The sequence below is a fragment of the Piliocolobus tephrosceles genome, chromosome 16 (assembly GCF_002776525.5).
Source record: "Piliocolobus tephrosceles isolate RC106 chromosome 16, ASM277652v3, whole genome shotgun sequence".
NCBI lineage: Eukaryota > Metazoa > Chordata > Mammalia > Primates > Cercopithecidae > Piliocolobus > Piliocolobus tephrosceles.
Genome location: NC_045449.1, coordinates 56,833,372 through 56,856,059, shown reverse-complemented (window position 1 = coordinate 56,856,059; position 22,688 = coordinate 56,833,372). Strand labels below are relative to the sequence as shown.

General features: G+C 40.6%; 1 protein-coding gene across 3 annotated transcripts in view; it reads right to left on the bottom strand.

Moving 5' to 3' along the window:
* TANC2 (tetratricopeptide repeat, ankyrin repeat and coiled-coil containing 2) overlaps positions 1–20,267 on the bottom strand; it is a 469,283-nt gene extending 449,016 nt beyond the window's left edge. For all 3 annotated transcript variants that reach the window (XM_026448069.2, XM_026448070.2, XM_026448071.2), the window contains exon 1: positions 19,768–20,267. The gene's annotated coding sequence lies outside the window, so the exon portion shown is untranslated. The remainder of the gene's footprint in view (positions 1–19,767) is intronic.
* Between the last annotated feature and the right edge of the window lie 2,421 nt (positions 20,268–22,688).

Below are 22,688 nucleotides of genomic sequence, written 5' to 3'. Positions count from 1 at the left end.
GTTTAAGATGTCAATAAGACATCTAAGCAGAAATGTCAAGTAAGCAGCTGGATATATGAATCTGAAATCTAGGAATGAAATCTGGACTGGATATATACATCTGGGACTTATCAGCACATAGACAGTAAACAAAGACGTAAGACCGAATGAGATTATCCAAGGAGTGCAGACTGAGTTCATATGAGACAGGACTAAGAATTGAGACGGAGTTTTTTGCTCTTGTTGCCCAGGCTGGAATGCAATGGCACGATCTCAGCTCACCGCAACCTCCACCTCCCAGATTCAAGCAATTCTTCTGCCTCAGCCTTCTCAAGTAGCTGGGATTATAGGCATGTGCCACCAAGCCCAGCTAATTTTGTATTTTTAGTAGAGATGGGGTATCTCCGTGTGGATCAGGCTGGCCTCGAACTCCCAACCTCAGGTTCACCCACCTCTGCCTCCCAAAATGCTGGGATTACAGGAGCAAAAAACTCCGTCTCAAAAAAAAAAATTGACTATTATATTTAGCACAGGAAGCCCCTAAAGTCCTTCATAAGAGCAGCTTCTCTGTTACAGTGAGGGTAAAATCTTCATTGGAAGGGATTCAAGAGAGAAGGGACTCCAACAATATGAAGTACACAAAAGATTATTCATTACAGTATTATTTTTTATTGCAACACACTGGAAATCTACATTTGGGCACATTCCTATACCCAAACATAGGACACTGACTGAATAAACTATAGTATATACATATAATGGAGTACTATATAGCTGTAAAAAAAAAAAAAGAAAATCTCTATAAAGTAATATAAAATGACTTCCATGATATGTTGTCAAGTAACAAAGCAAAATGCAAGAGTATTATAGTACACCACCTTTCTGTATAAGAAAATATACACGTACATACTAATTTTTTAGAAGAATAAACACAGAAAGGAAAAATCAAAAACATGTGGCAGCCAAGCTGTAACAGAGTGAGCTTCCTCCTTTTAGAAAGTTGAGAGCTTTCAACCAAATGAGGATCAAAAATACAGAAAAATAATAATAAAATAAAAAGAAAGCTGGGGATTCAGCTATAAAGCACAAAGAGATTTCTGAAAAGTTGCCAGTACAGATACCAACTCCTTTTGATGAAAAAGTTCTGACTGTACCCTCAAAACACACAAAGCCAATGATGGACTGAAATAAACTAAAGTGACAACAAAGTCCCCAAACAAATCAGATTTATTCAGCCTCCCACTCCAGTTACTGGAAGCAGTAGCACGCCCTTTGCTGGAGGTAAATAGTATTTACCTCCATCTCTATTATTCTTTTATACAAAATGGCTATCATAGGACCCAAACCTAGGGAGGCTGGAAAGAATAAAGAAAATGAGACCTTCACTAATAACTTACTGCCTCTCAGCTCCAAATTCATCCTTTTTTGCCTGCTCTGAGAAAACAGATCTGAGCCCTTTAAATATTTCTGCTTTGCCACCCGGCTTAACATTAAGCTTTGTAAGTACAAGGCACTAGAGAGACTTTGCAGGAGGCAAGGATTTTGTTTCTAGGTTCCACTGTGCCTGCTCAGCAGGCTACTGCAGTGTGCATGGCTTCTCCAGCACTTGGTTCCTGCAGCACAAATGGCTTTTACAGCATCAAGCTGCTTGCTACACCACATGCAGCTTCTCCAATGTCCTGCTCCTGTACTGCATAGGAGGTAGGCTTACCCACAGGTCAGCACCTTCTCCCAGAACCCTGCCTCTGGTGGTTTTGTAATGGCATACCTTCAGTGACACATCTCTACTTATAATCACTTTCCTTGGCAGAGTAGATTTCCAGCAAGTTCTGGAGGGCAGATTTCCAGAAAATTCTGCCAGGATAGCATGGTAAAGATCTCTCTGCCACTGGGGGAGCCATGACCATGTCCTTTTTAACAAAGTCTGGATGTCAGCTGGGGCTAGGGGAGCACTCTTCCTGCTACAAAATGGAACAGAGAAATTGAGTAGTAATTGGAAAGGGAAGTGAAGATAACTTTTTCTTCTTAACATGGAAGAAATGACAGATGTGAATGCTGATGAGATGGAATCAGATTTAAAAAAAAACTGAAAGAGGGAAGAATTGCTGAAGCAATGTTCTTGAGTAGGCAAGAGTGGATATGCCAGTGAACAAATGAAAGAGTTGTTTACAGATAGAAAGAGCACAGTTCTATGGTAACTATTAGAATATGTGCACGTAAATGCTGGCAGACGGTAGATACGACTGTGGGCCTGTACAGAAGTTCTCTTCAACTGTTTCAGTAAAGTAGAAAGAAATGTCATTAGCTGAGAAAAAGAACGTCAGTAAGTACTACAAGTGTGACATGAGAGGGCAAAGTGTGAAGTAATCATCCACCCATTCTCCCACCTCCTAGACTAAGGATATATGGCATGATTATCTGGCAGCATTAGGGTCCCATTTGAGGTCTGTGATCATGAATTTTAAATGAAACCAATTAGTAGGGCTGTGTGTTTTTCACTAAACACATTCAACTTTACGGGTACAGGCATAGAAAAAGTGAAAGATTGGATTTAAGCAAATATGTGGTTTTAGTTCAGCAAAGACAATGAATTGAGAAAGAGAAAATGGTGTCAAGGGATATGTACTGGGATAATCATGATTGATTTAAGCTGAATAAGGAAGGAAGTGAGGACATCAAGAGGGTAAGACAGCATGAAATGGTGGTAGCAACAATGCATTAGAGGTCCTGATGGGATTAAAGGATTATTGGAGTCAAGGTACCAGAGGGAGAAAGACTGAAAGATACCAAGCGGTGGTCAGAGGTTGGGACGCATGAAACTGAAATTATGGGGAGGTTGCAACTGTTAGTCAAGATCTAGGGTATGACTATGGGAGTGAATGGTTGAGGTAAACTGGAAGACAACATCACTGAATGAAATAAATTCAAAGGATTGAAAGATCATGCCAGGGGCGGTGGCTCAAGCCTGTAATCCCAGCACTTTGGGAGGCCAAGACGGGCAGATCACGAGGTCAGGAGATCAAGCCCATCCTGGCTAACACGGTGAAACCCTGTCTCTACTAAAAATACAAAAAATTAGCCGGGCATGGTGGCGGGCGCCTGTAGTCCCAGCTACGCGGGAGGCTGAGGCAGGAGAATGGCGTGAACCCGGGAGGTGGAGCTTGCAGTGAGCTGAGATCCGGCCACTGCACTCCAGCCTGGTCGACAGAGTGAGACTCTGTCTCAAAAAAAAAAAAAGAAAGATCAAAATGTTGAAAACCTATCTACATGATCAAAATTACCAAGAATTAACATTATAAATAGTATTGGTAAGGTGGAGAGAACTAATTGTTTAAGTATGAAGGGGGAATCCTGTGTAATAAAGAATTTTGCTGACCTTTGTCCCCAGTTCCTGAAAGGTAGTCTCTAAATCCTGGGAATTTCCTGAGTGATTGGAGCGTCTTTGTTATTCATGGTGAGCTCTGATTATTTATGCTAACAAGATGACTCACAGTAGGTCCCTAGATAGTCTGTGGTAATAAAATGATGCAGGATAGGTGCTGGATATGCCAGAGAACCCAGCCACATAATTAAAGCGTTGAGATTCTGACCCATATGAGACTGACCAAGGTGGGGCAGGGACTGAAGACTTACTTCCATCCGTGGTCAATGATTCAATCAGTCATGCTTACATATGAAATGCCACAGAAGACTGTGGACACCGTGTAAACGACATATGATTTGCTACATATCTTTGTGCCAGGAGGGTGATGTATCCTAACTCCACAGGGAGAAGATATCAGAAGCTTCACATTTAGGAGTCTCCCAGCCTTTTGTGTCTCTTTTTGGATGATGCTAATTTGTATCCTTTATGATACAATAAAGCTGTAATCAAACCTATAGTGCTTTCCTGTTTTATCAGTTGTTCTAATGAATTATCAAATGTGAGGGAGTAGCAAGAACCCCTAAATTTTGGATAGTTGCTCAAAAATGAGGGTGCCTCTGAAATCCCCCAAGTTTGCAGCTAGTGTTTGAAGAGTAGTCTTATGGAGGACTGTGCCCTTAACTTGTGAAGTCTGGCCTAATTCAAGGTAGTCAGTACCAGAATCATTGTAAGGAATGCCCTACAATGAACCAGGAGATACAGTCAACAAGAGGTTGTAGGTAATATAGTTGGATGACATGAGATACAAAGCTAGAGACTTTCAGGTAAGAAAGGAGGAGAATAATCTGAAAGCTGCAAATGGGGAGTAATGAGGACACCTACTCTGTCTCTAGGTCTAGTGATCTGAAAGTTATGTTGACAAAAAAGCTGAAAAGGAGAAAAGAGGAAGAATTACAGGAATATATCCTTAAGAAAGTGAGGAGGGGTAGGTTCTAATGGACAACTGGAGGAAATGACCATCAACAGAGAAAAAGACAGTTATTTCATAATAAGGTTGGTAAAGATGCAGGTGATGGGAAGATTATTTCTATTTTCTTAATGAAACAGAAAACAAGGTCATCAGCTGACACAGAAGATGGAAAGGAAATACTGAAAATGTGAATGCAAGGGAACGATATAATCATCTAAGCAATGGAAACATGAAAGAACTAGAGTTAACAAGACAGCTGGGCAGCACTAAACCATGAATTTAAAGTCATTAAGTACTAGCCAAGAATTGAAAGTCAACATAGCTGTTTGCTCGAGCCATATTCACCTATAAGTACAAAGGTATAAAACAGATGGAGTTGGTTTTCATCAAGGTTTGGCCAAGCAAGAACAACTCGGAAAGAATAAAGCTGTAATCAAACCTATAGTTCTTTCCTGTTCTATCAGTTGTTCTAATGAATTATCATTAGAAATTCATGATATGAATTTTGTATCATGAAGAGGGCTGAAAGTAGACTCAGGAGAGCAAGTGTAATGACAGGTTTTGGGAACTCAGCTAGTTGGAAAAGGAAATGAGGATATGAAGGTACAATGGAACAGAAAATGTTGCAAATGAGAAAGTCCCAGTGAGGTCAAAGACTTAAGATTATTAGGTACCAGAAGTAAGCCAGAAAAATAGGAGGTGGTAGGTGGAGAGTAAAATGTCAGAAACTGATAAAGAAATCAGACTCTCTGGGAGTGAGTCCTAGGCATCTACAGTTTTTCAAAGCTCCCCAGTTAATGCAGATGCCCTGAGGGTTTAAAAGCATCTGCATAGGATATGCCACAGAGTAGAATGGCTAGGATAAATCAATGGAGGAGAGGAAGTCAGGAAGCCAGGGTATATTGCATGTTAAATATTCTTTACCCAAAATGCTTTGGGCCACAAGTGTCTCCGATGTCAAATTTTTTTCACATTTTTCATATTTAGAATATATGTACCACTGAGCATCCCAAATCTGAAAATCCAAAACCCTCCAAAGAAGATTTCCTTTGAGTTGTCGTATCAGCACTCAAAAAGTTTCTAATTTTAGAGTATTTCAGATTTCAGATTTTCAGATTACAGACAACCTATAGGAAAAACATCTGTATGGATCCTGAAATCACCAATAATTACATGACTGGAGCAGTAGGAGAGAGCCCAGAAGAAGTTTAGATGCAGCAATAAGAAACAAACAGAACGTCTCTGTTCCCAATAGGAGGAGCCACCACTAAAGAACTCTTCAAGAGAAGGAGTGCCCTCAGGAGGAGAGCTAAGTTTCAGGTAGAGCAAGGAAATCGAGGTATTGTTTAGAAAAGAGGTTAAAAAGAAATAGAGTTTTACAGATGACTGACAATAAACTCCAGAAGGCAAAAAGGAAAGGTTTCTGAGTCATACAGTGGTGAAAACTGGGGTCAGACAAGAGAGATGAAGGAAGGAGAAGGTTCAAGCCAAACTAGTGAAGGAGAATAAGGCCAGGAAATCTCAGAAAACAAGCTGCCATTCATTCACTCATTCATTCATTCATTCATTTTGAGACAGGGTCTCATTCTATGGCCCATGCTGGAGTTCCAGTGGCACCAACACGACTCACTGCAGCCTAGACCCTCCCAGACTCAAGCTATCCTCCTGCCTCAGCCTCCCATGTAGCTGGGACCACAGACATGTGCCACCATGCCAGCTAATTTTTAAATTTTTTGTGGAGACAAAGTCTCACTTTGTTGCCCAGACTAGTCCAAACTCCTGGCCCCAAGCAATCCTCTCGCCTCAGCCTCCCAATACTAGGATTACGAAAGGTGTGAGGATTACTAAAGGTGTGAGCCACCATGCCCTGCCTCGCCACATTTTTTTTTTTTTTTTTTTTTTGAGACGGAGTCTCCCTCAGTCGCCCAGGCTGGAGTGCAGTGGCGCGATCTCGGCTCACTGCAAGCTCCGCCCCCCCAGGTTTATGCCATTCTCCTGACTAACACTACAGAAAAGCAAGAGAAGAGAAAGCTCTGTAAATTTAGAAAATGCTTTCCTAAACCCAGCCACATTCTAAAATATTTTTAAAATTTATTTCAAATAAAAATGAGTCACAGAAAAGTATCATGGTTAATCTCATACAAAGTTGCTAGTATAAGAAATGAGAGAATAGGAGTAGAGTAACATCCCTACAGACAATGAAGGCATGCCAGAAAGACAGCCCATATAACATACCAAAACTGTTAACATGCTATTGCAAAATGAGATAAAAGATCTTTACTTTAAAGAATAAGACCAAAAAAAGAGAAAAAACTGGGGTCAGAAAGACAGAAACACAGAACTATAAAGACAGGAGTTACTGGCAGCATTGGGTTTCTCATGATATAAAAGGGATAAAGTATACAATGAGATTAAACCTGAAAAGCTCAGGGCATACAAGGATGGTAAAACTGCATGTATAGAAGACACTTGTAAAGAAAGGAGAATCAGACTTTTCATCTGCACAAAAGGCTTGAAGACAGTGTTATAACTTGTATATGCTGTATGAAAAAAAGGATTATGATCCATGAATACTATGTCTGGTCAAGACCCCTTTCACTAATCAAGATAAAAGACATCTTCATTCAAGTAAGGATTAGGAAATTATGCCATATATATTCTGAAGAAATTACTCCAAAATTTTATCAAATGTTTTGCTGGCATCTACTGAAATCAACATGGGGCTCCATGTCTCCACCACTCCCAGAGTTGCAGCCAGCAGTAGAGATACAGCCAAATCCAAGAACAGTATCACAGAAGACCAGTCCTGAAAATGGCACAGAAATGGCTTCAAGACATTCAGATTCTAAGGAATGCATAATTCTGCCAACAAGCACAACAAAAAAGTCCTCAAAAAGATTCAGGCCAACATTTCCAAGGCAATGAGCACCATACAGAGGCCAACAGGTGCTCACCAAGCCCAAAGCAATCAAACTGGTACTCTTAAAAGGTGCCAGCCCTAATTTGGATATCACCCACACTACCCATCCCAGTCTCTTTCCCAGCTGTCCATACTGTCAACATACTAAGCTTCAGCAACCAAAGGCCAGTAACGAGGTCAAGGCCGAGGCACAGGATCCATAGAGTCCCCTCCAAAGACTCCAGAATAAACACTTTTGTCTATCAACTTTTAAGACCAAAGAACTGTATAAAACTTGGACTGCTGTCCACAAGGGCAGGCATCTCCCTATGCCATTTTGTATAAATATAATACAAAACCCCCAACTGTCCCCCCAAAAAGAGAAATAATCATATAGTTTTTATATTAGAATGTGTTATTATAAAGCATCTTAATAATTTGCTTTAATAATGTCCTTGCCTTCCTGGAATAAACTCTATTTGATCACAATATATTACCTTTTAAAATATGCGGTTGGATTTATTTTGCTAATACTTTATTTTAAATGTTTGCTTCTCTAGTCATAAGAGTGAATTAATGTTTATAATAGCAAAAAAAGGAAATAATCTTAACGTCCATCAGTTGGGAAATAACAATAAATTATGGTACAATGTGCTACAAAATATTATTCAGCTTTTTAAAATTAATTAGAGTTCCATTTACTGAACTGAAGTGATAGCCATGATATATTGTTAAATGAATAATGCATGTTACTAAGCAATAAATATGATCCCTATTTAATTAGAAAAACAAGAAGCCTGTATATTTATGTGTATATGCTTATATATTTTTGAGCAAAGAGAAACACATTGAAAAATACTCCTCATCGAAGTGTTGGTTAATGTTGGCTACTCCAAGGAGTATAACTAGAGAAGGGAGAAACCCGAGGGGAGAGGAAAATATTAACTTTTTCTTTATTGACTCCTAGAGTTTATTTTAGTGGTTGCAAGCAGATGTATTACTTTTGTAATTAAAAAAAAAAAAAAAATAGGTAGAATGTTAGGGGATGGGGGAGAAATACCCCAGCTGCCCATTATAAGTAATGACAATCAACATTTGTTGACAACCAATAAACACCTACCTTTAACATATCCAAAGACAAAAACAGAATTAAATTATCTAAAGCAAGGAGAAGACTCATTATATTAAGTTATTTTAAAGTTCAAAACAATCCAATCTGGAACTAGAGTTGCATAAAAGTAGTCTTTCCCAAGTGCATTAAGTGAAACGTCTTCAGGATGAACTATTCTTTATAACTAGCACAAACTTATCAGTTTATAAAGATCAGGAAAACTAAAGATGAAACTAACAGAAAAAAACGAGTCAAGTTCATCTAAATAAAAATATTCAATAATTATAATAAAGATACACAGATAAGCAGAAATTGACAAAGTGCTACAGAAATAATTGAAGCTTAGCGAACGAGATTGTTATATGTAAAAAATGTTTATTTAGAAACAGAATGCTTGTTCCTTGGTGCTGCAAAGAAATAGCACTCAAACATAAATTTAATTCTCTCAGCAAGGCCATTTTTACTTTCTGCAGAAAGGGTACACTCGCCAGCAGTTTTGCCACAGAGAGTACACGGAACAAAGGAGACAGGGTCATTTATAACCTGACGCGTCCATCTTACTGCATGTCCGAGAGGTTTCACTGGCTGGAAGGGGACCTCACATTCTGTATTCGTCCCAACTGGCTAGTAACTTAGAACTTTTTTAAAAGAGACAAAGGCAGAGGAGAACAAAGGAAGGAGGAAGTAGGCCGGGCGCGGTGGCTCAAGCCTGTAATCCCAGCACTTTGGGAGGCCGAGACGGGCGGATCACGAGGTCAGGAGATCGAGACCATCCTGGCTAACACTGTGAAACCCCGTCTCTACTAAAAAATACAAAAAACTAGCCGGGCGAGGTGGTGGGCGCCTGTAGTCCCAGCTACTCGGGAGGCTGAGGCAGGAGAATGGCGTAAACCTGGGAGGCGGAGCTTGCAGTGAGCTGAGATCCGGCCACTGCACTCCAGCCTGGGGAACAGAGCGAGACTCCGTCTCAAAAAAAAAAAAAAAGAAAGGTAAAAATACCTCCAAATAAGAGGAATAGGCTATGACCTAATGCTTGCTTAGACCAGTATAAGGATGCCAGGGCAAATATTTAGGCTAAATTGTGGGAGTTAAGAATATAAACTACATTGATTTTTTTTTTAATTACAGCTAGTAGATATTTAAGAATGTTAGCACAGGTCTCTGAATAAATTTTGCTTCTAAGAGAACTTACTATTTATTCCTAATTCAACGGGGAGGAAAGTTTCTTTGAAGACGAACCTCTACTTTACTTTTTACAAGATTCTAAATAACTGATTATACTACAGAAAAATGGGTAAAATTGTCCAATATATTATTTTACACTGTACATAGATAAGCCCTTTTTTTTATTAAGTAGGTAGATATCAAAAAAGAAAAAAAAAACCCTCCAAGCAGTCCACCTTAACTGTCACATACAATGTTTTAAAAAAGAAAGATTACAAAAAGCTGTCAACCTGAAGCACTGGCTGGGGGTAAGGGTGTAAGGAGCAAAGCTCAAGTTATTATTCACAAAAAAAGATACTTGTAAAAGTTAAAAATGTTTACATAATCAAACTGAAAAAAAAAAGTTGTCAAGGGACTCATCTCAAGAAACACTAAGGTTTGAGATTTTATAGAAAGGATTAAAATTAATTCATGTCAAGTTCATAGTGTTCAAAAGAAATAGTCCAAAAAAAAAACACGTAATAGGAGTAGGCCCAGCAGTATCTGAGTTTTTCGGTTTACAGTTATTCAAAAACTCTCTCAGCTCTTATCAAATACTTCACAAAAGAAAATTTAAGGATACAAATAAAATAAATCAGTATCTAAACTACCATGGGTTTCTAAAATGCCTTGCAAGGCTGAAAACGAAATCAAGACAAGATAATAAAGAAAAGCTGGAGTGACAACGTCAGTAAAAAATTGGGAGGAGCTGGAATATATCAAAAAACAAAAATCTAGGATACTTTCCACAGGCTAATAAAAATTACCATTTATTAAGTACTAGACATTGTCCTAAGGATTTTCACCAAGATTTTTTCATCATCATAAAAACCCTGTGAGATAGGTTTTTGGCCCCTCACACAATTAGTGACAGAGCAGTAATTCAAACCCATTTTCATGATTCAAAACTCATAAAGTCATATTCTTTCCAATATACATTGGTTTCATCATTGGAATTTCTAAATTTCTTACAACTGAGCAACAGAACTGTCATCCTATAATATAGGAAAGTCTGAATAACAGCTTTCAAACAAAGTCTCTCTATCTCTCTTAAAAAAAAAAAAAAAAAAAAAAACCCAAAAAAGGAAAAGCTAAGATTCTCTGATCCTGAAGCAGAATTTGGGTGTATGTGATTGGATGGTTATTTATGTGCTTTTAATAAGTCTTCATTCCATAGGCCTAGTAAAGCGATTTACATTCATTCACACTAAGTCACAATCCTAGGGTACCCCAGAGGATTCCATGGAATTTAAACAGAAATAGAATTACAGAGTACAACAAGTATCTATCAAGTTTCTATAACCTACAACCTAACTAGCTGTGCCTTATCAAATTTCAGCAACCAGAACTAGAAATTGTGGGATTCCTCCACCCAGTGAAATATTAGGAATAAAGGGCTAAGAAGTGACTACCTTCATTTAGGCAGAGAGAATTTCCTGAGATCTGAGATTTGAAGCAGATTCTCCAAGCATAAAAAGACTAAATCACAATCTCTATATACCCACTCTCATTTCCAAGTTCAATAACTATAATCTACTTACAAGGCTGGATTAGCCAGGGAATTTCCATGGCAGTAAAAAACGGGGGCCATATTGCTTAATGTTGTCAATCTTTATAATCAGTTATGTCATCATATGATAATGCTAGCATGGTATTACAGACAAGGAAATAAGAATGGCTACGTGGTTCAAAGATCATCCATTCGGAATAACAAAAGTTTTCCACTATTATTGCTTACATACTTTTCTTTATGAATTTTATGACTGTAACATTTGCTGATATTTATGAAAAGGAAAGTATCAATCACTGCCTTGTTTTTCATAATACTTTGCCACATAAAGAAAACAGTAAAATCTATCAATATTGGCTTACTGAACTTTAGGGAAGTGGCAAATATTAATAGGATATTACGTATTTTTTGGAACTATATTTTTCCTAGGGGTAGAAAAAATATGTAAGACACAGGATTCTGAATTACAATTTTAGCTTTTAAGGAAGAATATGAAATTTCCATCCCCAAGTGAAAGACAATAGTAGTAAAATTAACAACTTATACATAGTAGTCAATAAATATTTGAATGAATTAATATGTTAATACACTCCACAAAAATCCCCCAGTTTTTCCAACAAAACGAATCCAACTCAACTCTTAAACCTTACACACAAGGTGTCTGCCTAACAAACTAATATACAAAATCAAAGTTTTTAAAAATATAACGATGATCTTTTACTGCAAAAAATGTATATGAGAAACTGAGATCTGAGTAAAGAAAAACATTCTACTACATGCTGTTCTCCAAACTCCACTCCACCTGGGATACTTCTTTTTTTTTTTTTTTTTTAAAGAAAAAAAAGGAATAGAATCTTAAAACTTTGTGAGAGTCTTATTCAGCGTTAGACATAATAAGAGTGTCATCAGGAGGTACAACAGGGACCTGTGAGATAAATCATTACAAAAGCAAAGTGGCCAATCTTCTCAGTAAATAGAAGGAATTATGCCCTGCAAAGCCCTTCAAAAAAGTAGCTGGTGTATCTCCAACTCATGACATTCAACAAACACTTAATGGGCACAGGCTATGTATTAGACCAAGGACTGACAAACTTTTTCTCTAAAGAGCTAGCTAGTAAATATTTAGGCTTTGCAGGCCATATGGTCTATAGTCAACTCTGCTGCTGCACCCAAAAACAGCAATACCCAATATGTAAATAAGTGAATATGGCTAAGTTCCAATAGAACTTTCTTTATGGACAATGAAATTTGAATTTCCTTTAATTCTCATATGTCACGAAGTATTATTTCTCTTTTGATACCTTTTCAACCGCCTAAAATTGTAAAATCCATTCCTAGTTTGCAGGTCATACAAAAACAGACAATGGGCTGGATTTGGTCTATGGGATACAGTTTGACTATAGTTTGGCATTGTACAAAGAAAATCATTTGGCTAAAGTTCACACAGAGAATCTTCTCATCTTCCTCTTGCCACCAGGAAACAAAAAAAAGAGCAAAATCTGGTTTATCTTTAGGGTTAGTTTTAGTTACAGTCCAGGACTTACTCTGAATAATATTTTAGATGGTGTGTATATGTATATTTCTCTAAACCTACCTCCTCGTGCCTAAAATTCCCTCTAATTCCACAATAACAGATGACGTTTCAAAGGCATAACCAAGATAACTGTCAACAATCCTTACTCAATAAGTAGATAATGAGCACCTACTATGTACTAACAATACTGAGGCTGAAAAGATGAAAAGTCACAGCGCCTGCTTAAAAGCTCACACATTAGGCCGGGCGCGGTGGCTCAAGCCTGTAATCCCAGCACTTTGGGAGGCCGAAACGGGCGGATCACAAGGTCAGGAGATCGAGACCATCCTGGCTAACACGGTGAAACCCCATCTCTACTAAAAAGTACAAAAAAACTAGCCGGGCGAGGTGGCAGGCGCCTGTAGTCCCAGCTACTCGGGAGGCTGAGGCAGGAGAATGGCATAAACCTGGGAGGCGGAGCTTGCAGTGAGCTGAGATCCAGCCACTGCACTCCAGCCCGGGTGACAGAGCGAGACTCCGTCTAAAAAAAAAAACAAAAAACTCACACATTAGTGACGAGCCAGTCATATTAAATATTTAAAATATGTTACAGCCGGGCACGGTGGCTCACGCCTGTAATCCCAGCACTTTGGGAAGCCGAGGCGGGACAATCATTTGAGGTCAGAAGTTCGAGACCAGGCTGGCCAACATGGCAAAACCTCATCTGTACTAAAAATATAACAAAATTAGCTGGGCATGGTGGCACATGCCTGTAATCCCAGCTACTAAGGAGGCTGAGGCAGGAGAATCACTTGAACCCGGGAGACAGAGTTGCAGTGAGTCACGATGGCACCATTACACTCTAGCTTAGGCAACAGAGTGACACTCCATCTTAAAAAAAAAAAAAAAAGGTGGTGACAACTAGTATATATACCAAGTGCAAGGGGAGAATAGATAGAGAACATCGTGCCCAAGCCCACCTGGGGGAGTAAGCAAAACCTTCTTCACTCAGAAGACACTGTCTGGGCTAAGGCATGATGGCTGTGAAGCAGTTTGCCCAGAGAACAAAGGAGAGAGCAGGAGTAGTCCATGAAAAAAAGAACTTCATAAAGAAAGGCATGAAAAGGTAAGAGAAGACTACATACTTAAGGAACCACACGCAGTTTACTATCGCTAAAGCACTTTGAAAACGGAAGTGGCAGGCAATGAGTCTAAAGAGGAGGCAGGGACTAGATCATTAAGGACCTTAAATGGTTTGCTAAGGAGTTTCCATTTTATCCATTCAGTGGTGAGGAGCCAATGAAAGGTTCTGAAGAAAAAAGTGACACGATCAAATGACCATTTAGAAAGATCACTCTGGAAGCAATGTAATGGAAGAAAGGTAGGCAAAGTTGACAAAAACACTGAAAGTGTTTCCTCAGCAATTGGATTTTTTAAAAAAACACACCAACAAGATCATTTCTATAATGTAACTACTCAGTTTAAATGAGTGACATGAGACTCTCAAGTTCTGATAAACAAAGAAAGGAGTTTAATATGCAGTATAAACTATGTAGTGAATAAAGGCAGAAATTGACATTATGGGGAAGAAAAGGCATAATCAAACACCAACATAATTATTTTGCCTCTTAAACTTAGTAATGTTTACCTTCAACTATTCAAGGGAAAACAGAGACTGAACATAACAAGATACTCCATGTGTGGCCCACAAAAAAAAAAAAAAAAACTTATATGACACATCCACAAACACAGCTTTTACATTATTTATAAAGATTTTAAAATAAACTGACCTAATAAATTTGTTTCCAGAAAAAATTATGGTATTATAGTTACTTTGACCCTTCTAGAAAAAAAAAAAGGTCCCAGAAACTTTTTTTCACTACTTTTTTTCACTAATTGCACAACCTGCTTTAGCCTTCTAAAACTCAGACCCAAAATTCTTGTTCTCTAATATTACCTTGAATCTTAAATACGCAAAGCAGAAGGTCCTCTGAAGCAGCGGTCCCCAACCTTTTTGGCAACAGAGACCAGTTTTTCCAGACAATTTTTCCAGGGGGTTGTGGGGCAGAGATGGTTTGGGGATGAAACTGTTCCACCTCAGATCATCGGGAATTAGATTCTCATAAGGGGCGGACAACCTAGATCCCTCTCATGAGTAGTTCACAATAGGGTTCGAGCTCCTATGAGAATCTCATGCAGCTACTGATCTGACAGTAGGAAGTGCTCCGGCGGTAATGCTGGCCGGTCAGCCACTCACCTCCTGCTGTGCACCCTGGTTCCAAACAGGCCATGATGGCCCAGGGGTTAAAGACACCTGCTCTAAAAGAAAAATGGCTCGGCACAGTTGGCTCACACCTGTAATCCCAGCACTTTGGGAGGCCAAGGTAGGTGGATCACTTGAGTCCAGGAGTTTGAGATGAGCCTAGACAACAGGGTGAAACACTGTCTCTACAAAAAATACAAAAATTAGCTGGATGTGGTGGCACGTGCCTATAGTCTCAGCTGCTCAGGAGGCTGAGGTGAGAGGATCGCCTGAGCCCAGGAGACATAGGCTGCTATGAGCTAAGATCACACCACTGCACTCTACCCTGGGAGACATAGTGAGATCCTGTCTTGAAAAAAGAAAAGAAAGGGAAGGGGAAGGGCAGAAGGAGACTGCTTGAGTGGGAAAACACAGCTCTAGTCTTTAAGCTCTTCTTTAACCTATTTCTCTCCGTGACCTTTTCAAGAAACTCATCAGGGATATGCACTTTGCATCACCATTACACAGCTCCTCAACTCGTTTTTTTTTTTCATCTTAAACAATCTTCACCTAATGCAAGTTACTACAGAAGATGCTATTCAAAGAAACCAAGTGGTAGTTCTCGTGGTATTACAACGAAGTCTAAACCATTTATTTGTATAGTATATTTACAGAGTGCCTTTCCCTCAGAATAATCACAGCATTTCATGACTACAGGTACATTAAGCAAATATAACAATGCTGAGTCTCAATTCATTCAGAAAGAAAAAAAAGAAGTCCAAATAATTAAACTAGTTTCCAAACTATTTTATAATATTTGTTGCCTTGATCAGACTAGTACTAGAAGAGTAAACAGCCCTCTACAATAGCTTGTTCTAGCTCCTTGAATTAAAATCTGCATATTGTACTGTCAGCAGAAACATCCCAGCTAACATTGGTGATTCTGGGTAAGTTCAATCCAATAATATTCAACTAGTGTGCCCAATCAGAGTGTCTCAGATCTAATTTTAATTATATTGTAAAAGGAAGAAATATGACAAGAAGAGGATTTTCATGCATTTCTTTTATGCACACTTGTTCTTGCACACTTGTTCTACCATCTATTCAATCAGTACCAGCTACCCCAATAGTCCCGTTTGAAACGACTGGATTAGTATATTCCTTTCTAGGGTCTCTTTCCCTCTCCACTCAAAATAATTCACAGAGTCATTTAGGAAATACTCAAAAGAGCAAAGGCAGTTATGGGGGAGAAAAGAAAAAGCAGAGCTAGCATGGGACAGTCAAGAATCCATGATGGAAGAGGGAAATAACCTATTAATGTTTAACAATGTTAGGAAAATCCTAATTTGCAAATCAAATTAAGTTGCACAAGTATGCTAAAATGAACTACCAACCAGTAACCAGTACAAATACAAAGCAAACTGAGTGTATGACAATTTATTAAATATATTAAATTACGTTTGCATATATGCTGAGTAAGTTTTAGCCATAAGCAGTAGATTATATTGAATTCCCATATCAACACATGTATATAAAAAGGGAAGTGTTTGGTTACATGAGATATGCAATTCACAGCACAATAAGGAAAGGTTTCTGTTGAAAAAGAATGGCAGAAGCGATTTGGCTAAGAGAAGAAAATAACTATTATAATTGTGAAAGATAATGTTCTATTTCTTAAACTGTGTAAAAGGCATGTAAGTGTTGGCTGCATTGTGGAGTCTTTATATTTTACACATTTTTATAAATACTTTGTAATATGTGGTCAATATCTTATAAAACAATGTTTAAGTGTGAGAAAAATCTGAACAAACATTTGTTGACATTAGAGGTAAAATGCACATAGGCATCTAATCCATTTGTGCTAATTATGGTACTTTTTAATATAAATGAAAAAGAGATCATAAAAATATGAGGAAGAAAATATCATAATTTATCCTTAATTTCCCTACAGAAAGTAAGCAGTAAAGGTTTACTGGTGCTCTTAAAAAGGCTGTGTGTGTGTGTGAATGTGTATATACACACTATCCATACACACACACACTATATTAAATTTACTTGAAATTAACTTTTTACCTCTAAAGTTCCCTTAAAATCAACCACCATCACAAATATTTCCTTAACCACATAAAAAGTACTAATACTCCTCTACGCATAATCCCAGAAATAAACTAAAAAACAAATTCCTAAAGAGAAATGTTCACACTGCAAATACCTGTATCTTTTGTATATATGCAGACTTAACATCTATGTGAGTTGTCCAGGTTTATCCACATCTATAGCACTTGCTTTATGATGGGCACATGCATTTTAATTATGCCTTGTCAATACTACCTTGAGTGAGAGGGCAATATAGCACATTGATGAGAAGCACAGGTTCTGGAGCTAGCATTCCTAAATGGAAACTTAGCTCTTCTACTTCTCAGCTATATAATATTGGACAAGTTATTTAACCTCTCTGTGTTTCAGATTCTCATCTGTAAAACGGAAATAACTGCATACCTCATAGGGTGTTGGAACTGATTAAAACAATGTACAACAGGACTGGCAAAGAATAGGTGCTACATAAATGTGAGCTGTTACTACTAGTACAGCTGGCCCTTGAACAACATGGGCTTAAACTGTGCTGGCCTACTCCTATGCAGATTTTTTTTCAAGCAATACGGTATTCATGGGATGCAAAAACCGAGTATACTGAGGGCCGACTTTTTCCTATACATGGTTCCGCACACCAACTGCGGGATTTGAGCACGCATGGATTTTGGTATATGTGGGGTCCTGGAACCAATGCCCGGCATACAATAAGGGAAGAATGTAGGAGTAATTGTATTGCACCCTCTTCCTGAACGTACCAAAAACATTCTTAAGCAATGTGATTTCCTGGCTAACACGAAATGCTACCTATATTTAAAACAGACATCAAATCTGAGGCCTGATTAACTGTAAGTTTAAAGCCCTTCAACTCTGGAGAAAATAAGTGACTCACAGATCTACAAAACTACTCTATCAAGAACAATCTGAGAGGACTGGTTCCCCGAGTGCAACTATCAATTTCTTCCCTTACACAAGGGGGCAGTGATAACAAGAAAAGAATCGGGCTCTGTAACACCTCTTCCTACAGACAGTAGGGGGTGGCAGTACATACGGCTTACAGTCAGAACAAAACAGGAAGACCCAGCAGAATTCTCTTTATTCTCCTCTGGCCCTTTCCTCTGTTCTTCAGCCCCAACAGCGTCTCAAGGTAAGGGACATACCTACAGAAAAGACTAAAACCCAAAATCTATCAACAAGGAAAACCCATTTTTGTCTTTGAAGCAAATGATCCCTCAATGGCTGAATTTGGATCTAAGGGAAATCCAATCAGCATGAATTTTCAGATTATCTGGCAAATTACTATAATGAGAACAGCATTCACACATGTAATTTCATTTCTTTACAAGAATTATAACATAAAACATTAAAATCTCATAATTAAGTACATTCTAATGAACACATTTCCATATTTCTGCTTTTGTTATATAGTATATTTACACTCACTGTAAATACATATAAGTTACATTAAATAGATCACGGAGTTGTCTTTTGTTACTTCTGAAATTCTAGCTATGTTCTGACAATCCTCTCAAAACAGATGTTCTTAAATGGAAGTCAAAATGTTTTGTAGCATGTGGGTAATTTCTTATGTATGTATAATATACACGTACATAAACCTATATAGAGACATAAATATCTAGATACAGAGGGGATCAGGAGAAAGGAAGAAAGACAAGGTTTAACGTTTTATTTCATGCTCACATCCCTAAGAGGATCTATCTACCTGGGAAATGCTGCAAGAAGCACTCCACTGACAGTATCCATGTTGTTGCTTTTTATGCCAATTTACTGTATTCTTTTTATTTCACCATCCCAACACCAAGAACATACAAGAATATTTTACTACTGCCGTTCTCTGTAATTAACCATTGTGATAGATACTGGCTCAAACCCCTTGAAATGCCTGAAAATCTATCCCTTTTGTTCACCATACTGTTTTGTTTTCCTCATTACAGATATTTTCACCTGTGTAAAAATCAGGAAAAGGGCACATACGAAAAATACTTCCCTTTGCCTAATGATTTTGAACTCATAATTATGGTCAAGACGTTTGGGGTTTTGTTTGTGTCTTTTCCTGGAGAGGATCAGAGAAGAGAGTGAAAGACACCCGAAACACCAAACCTTCTTCCTAATGTTAATTATCATTGTTTATGTTTTGTGAAGACCATTCTAAACATTCCACACCTGGAACTGAAGACTGGATACAATTGTACCAGTGCTCTACACGCTGATGGCAAAACCTGGAATTATTTTAGCCCTATTTTTTCTTTCCCATCTCACAGCCAGACACAATTTGCTTTTTTTCTTTCACATGGTTACTTTCTCTATCTCAAAGAAAAATAGCTTATCACAGCTCCTCCAGATTTCCTATGGCAAAATATCTAGTAATAAGCCTTATTAATCTTTTATTATGCTGCACCTCCTTTCCCAGAGGAATTATTAATATCACTAATAACACTTCGAACATGAATCTCAACGCCACACAGGCCAGCCCATCCTGTGCTTTACCTGGCACATTTCACAACTACTTTTATGCTGCATTCTGGGGGCACATTTTGCAACTCGTTCTGCACCACATTCCCTGCCACGTTTAGCAATCCGCCTCGCATCTTATCCTTGGTCTCCGTCATCCAGAGACGCTCTAGGTACCAAATTCCATGACACCTTCGGTGACAGCCAAGTGGCGACCCCAGACGCCTCTGAAGCCCGCCTTAGTGTCATATTCGGAGCCAGTCTTCCCCACGCCTTGGACACCGAGGCACTTCGCTGCCCATTTCGCCGTCTCCCCGCTCGCCCCCGCCCCTCTCCCCGGAGCCGAGGCTGTGGAGGCGAACGACCCTGTCACTGAAGAGACCTTTCCTCGCCCTGCTCCCCGGACCCCTTACCTGCCGCTCTGAGGGGCTCTCTGCACCTCCGGGTCAAGCCCCAGTCCTCGGGGTCTCCTGTGAGGACCGCGCCGCCCGCCGGCGCCGCCCGCGATTCCCGGAGCACCTCGCAGCCCTCCGACGCCCCGCGGCGGGTCTGCACCCTGGAACGGCGCGGCGGGGCCTCGCAGCCTGCGAGCGCAGCCCGCAGCGGTGCTCCTGTCAGCGGCGGTTCGGGGGCCAGCTCCAGCCCCTCGGCTCGGCTCGGCGGCGGCTGGCGCCTCGCTCCGCCTAGCGCGCGGCACAGCCGGGAGGTGAGCGCGAGGGGGATGGGAATGGGGGCGGGGCCGCCCGAAGGAGGCGCGGAGGGCGGTGGCGGCGGGAGGGCAGCGCCAGCAGCCCGGGGCCGGGCGCTCGGAGCGCTCGCAGCTTCCCCCGTCGGGCGGGCGGCTCGCGTGAGGCGGCTGTGCCAGCGGGCCCCGCCGGAGCAGCGCGCCCAGCAACCCGCGCCCGGCCGGCCGCTCGCTAGCGCCGCCGCCGTGCTGGGGGCGTCGCACCCTCGGAGGCCGCCCGCAGCCCCGCCCCCTCTGGGCCGGGGTGGGGAGGGGCGCGAGCGCGGAGGGAGCGCGCGTGCGTGGGGGCGCGTGCGTGGTGGAGCGCGCGCGCCCCCGCCCCTTCCACAGCTTGGGGGTGGGGAACGGCTGGAAGAGGGAGTGGGGGCGCAACCCTCCTCCGCCCGGAGAGAAGGGGCCCTGGCTCTGGCGCTCTGGGATGTCCTGGCATTTCTGGTATCCCCGGGGGGCTCGGACTTGTGGGTGGCATTTGGAGGGGCAGCGGGGAGGAAGCTCGGTAACTGACAAGGCCCTACATAGTTGGGTCCGCCCCCAGGGGTGATGTCACTCTCGAGGTGGCTGCTGCTGTCACGTGCGCCCATTTCAGGGCCTGTCCTCCTGCTTTGATGACCGGAACGCTCCCCTAGATCTCTCCCACTTCGGTCACCTCAGGCACATATCACTCGGAGAGTCCTTGAAGCCTGCAAGCGTCAGTTATTCTTTCCCGAATTCTCAATGGTAGTTTGTAGACGGCTTCTAAAGGCCACGGTTGGCTGTGGGGAGAATCAGAATGAGAAAGAAAAACAAAACAGTGGGGTTGGTGGGGAGACCGAGACTTATTTAGAATAATGGCTGAAAATTCACCAACCACAGCTTGAGAGCCTGAGGTAAAGTCGTGGCGCTGCTACTGTCACTGCCAGGTTGGCTAAGAAGTAACGTGGTTTTAAGAGCTGGTCGGCAAGGGCGGGAAAGCCACCACATTAATGCCTCGTCGAACTATGATAGGTTATATTTCACCCTCCACCTAGATCTTCTTCCCCTCTACTCTTTCCCTCCTATCATAAAACAGCAAGTCGACTGTGGAAGGTGTTTAGGACATAAACATCTTCGCGTGCTACAAGACGATGCGAAGCAATCACCGTGACCAACTCTGCCTGGCCCGCCTTCCCTTCCATAAACTGAAATGACCTTTCGTGGTCATCCAACTTCTTAATCAGATGCCGTGATCGGAAATAGATGCGCCAAATTACATCAATCAAGGAAGCTCTGTGGAGCTTCCAAGGTAGAGAGGTTTGTTTGATAACAGCGCTTTAATCTACTCCATCCCGTAGCACTTCATCCAGGACTTTCTTCGATTTTCAAAAATTAGTCTTAATTTCAGAACAATACAGGAAATTGGACATGAACATATCCATCCAACAGCTCTTCTTTACAGTCAATGCTTGCAAAGTCAGAGCTAGAGCAGCTTTGAATAGTACAGCTAACATGGCAAGGTGAAGGGCTGACATATGGAATTTTTTGGTGTTAACTCCAGAAAATTAGATTAATATAACGAAAACCCATCTACCTATGATGTTAGAGACAACGCAGTGATTACTTACAGGGGAATTGATTGAGAGGAGACAGGAGCGAGCCTTCTGGTTTGCTGGAAATATTCAGTATCTTGATCTAGTTAATGGTTACCCGGATGTATACATACGCAAAAAGATCTGTGCGCTTCATGTCAGTTTTTTAAAATCACATACACACAAAGAAGCATTATAATATCATCATCACTGGAGTCGGAAAACCTCGGTTTGAATCTCAGTATCACACAACACTTACCTGCTATGTGACCCTGAACAGGTCTCTGGACCTTCCCTTCTTCATCTGTCTAACGTGGGTAATACTAATACTTACTTCACAGATGGATGTAAAGATGAAACGAAATTTTGGAAAATACTTAACACAAAGCCTGTTACACAATAAGGACTCAGGAAACAGGAGCTATTATGTTATCCTTCTTATCCTCGAATTTACCCTATTTAATTCTCCTTCGGTCTTTTTTAATTTATTTTTAAGATCACTTGGTATCTAAGCCTTTCCCTGCGAGTTTCACTGAGACTAATAACATTCTATCTCCAAGAAATAACAAAAGGCAGTCAGGGGTGTAATGTTGGTTTTCAAACTAGTTCAGGTGGCAGTCCCTAGAAATTATGGTGCTTAATGTGGAGCATCATGAAATGCTGATAGATTTAACTCTGCCATATGGAATTGACACAATTTTACAAGCACTAAATCTGGCTATTTTATGGTTATGCAAATCTCCACATATTAAAAAAATGGGGGCTTTTTTTGTTGTTGCTGTTCTTTTTTCTGAGACAGAGTCTCGACCTGTCACCCAGGCTGGAGTGCAGTGGCGCCATCTCGGCTTACTACAACCTCTGCCTCCTGAGTTCAAGCGATTTTCATGCCTCAGCCTCCTTCCCAAGTAGCTGGGATTATAGGCACACACCACCACCCCCGGCTAATTTTTGTATTTTAGGTACAGATGGGGTTTTACTATGTTGACGAGACTGGTCTGGAACTCCTGACCTCATGTGATCCACCCAACTTGACCTCCCAAAGTGC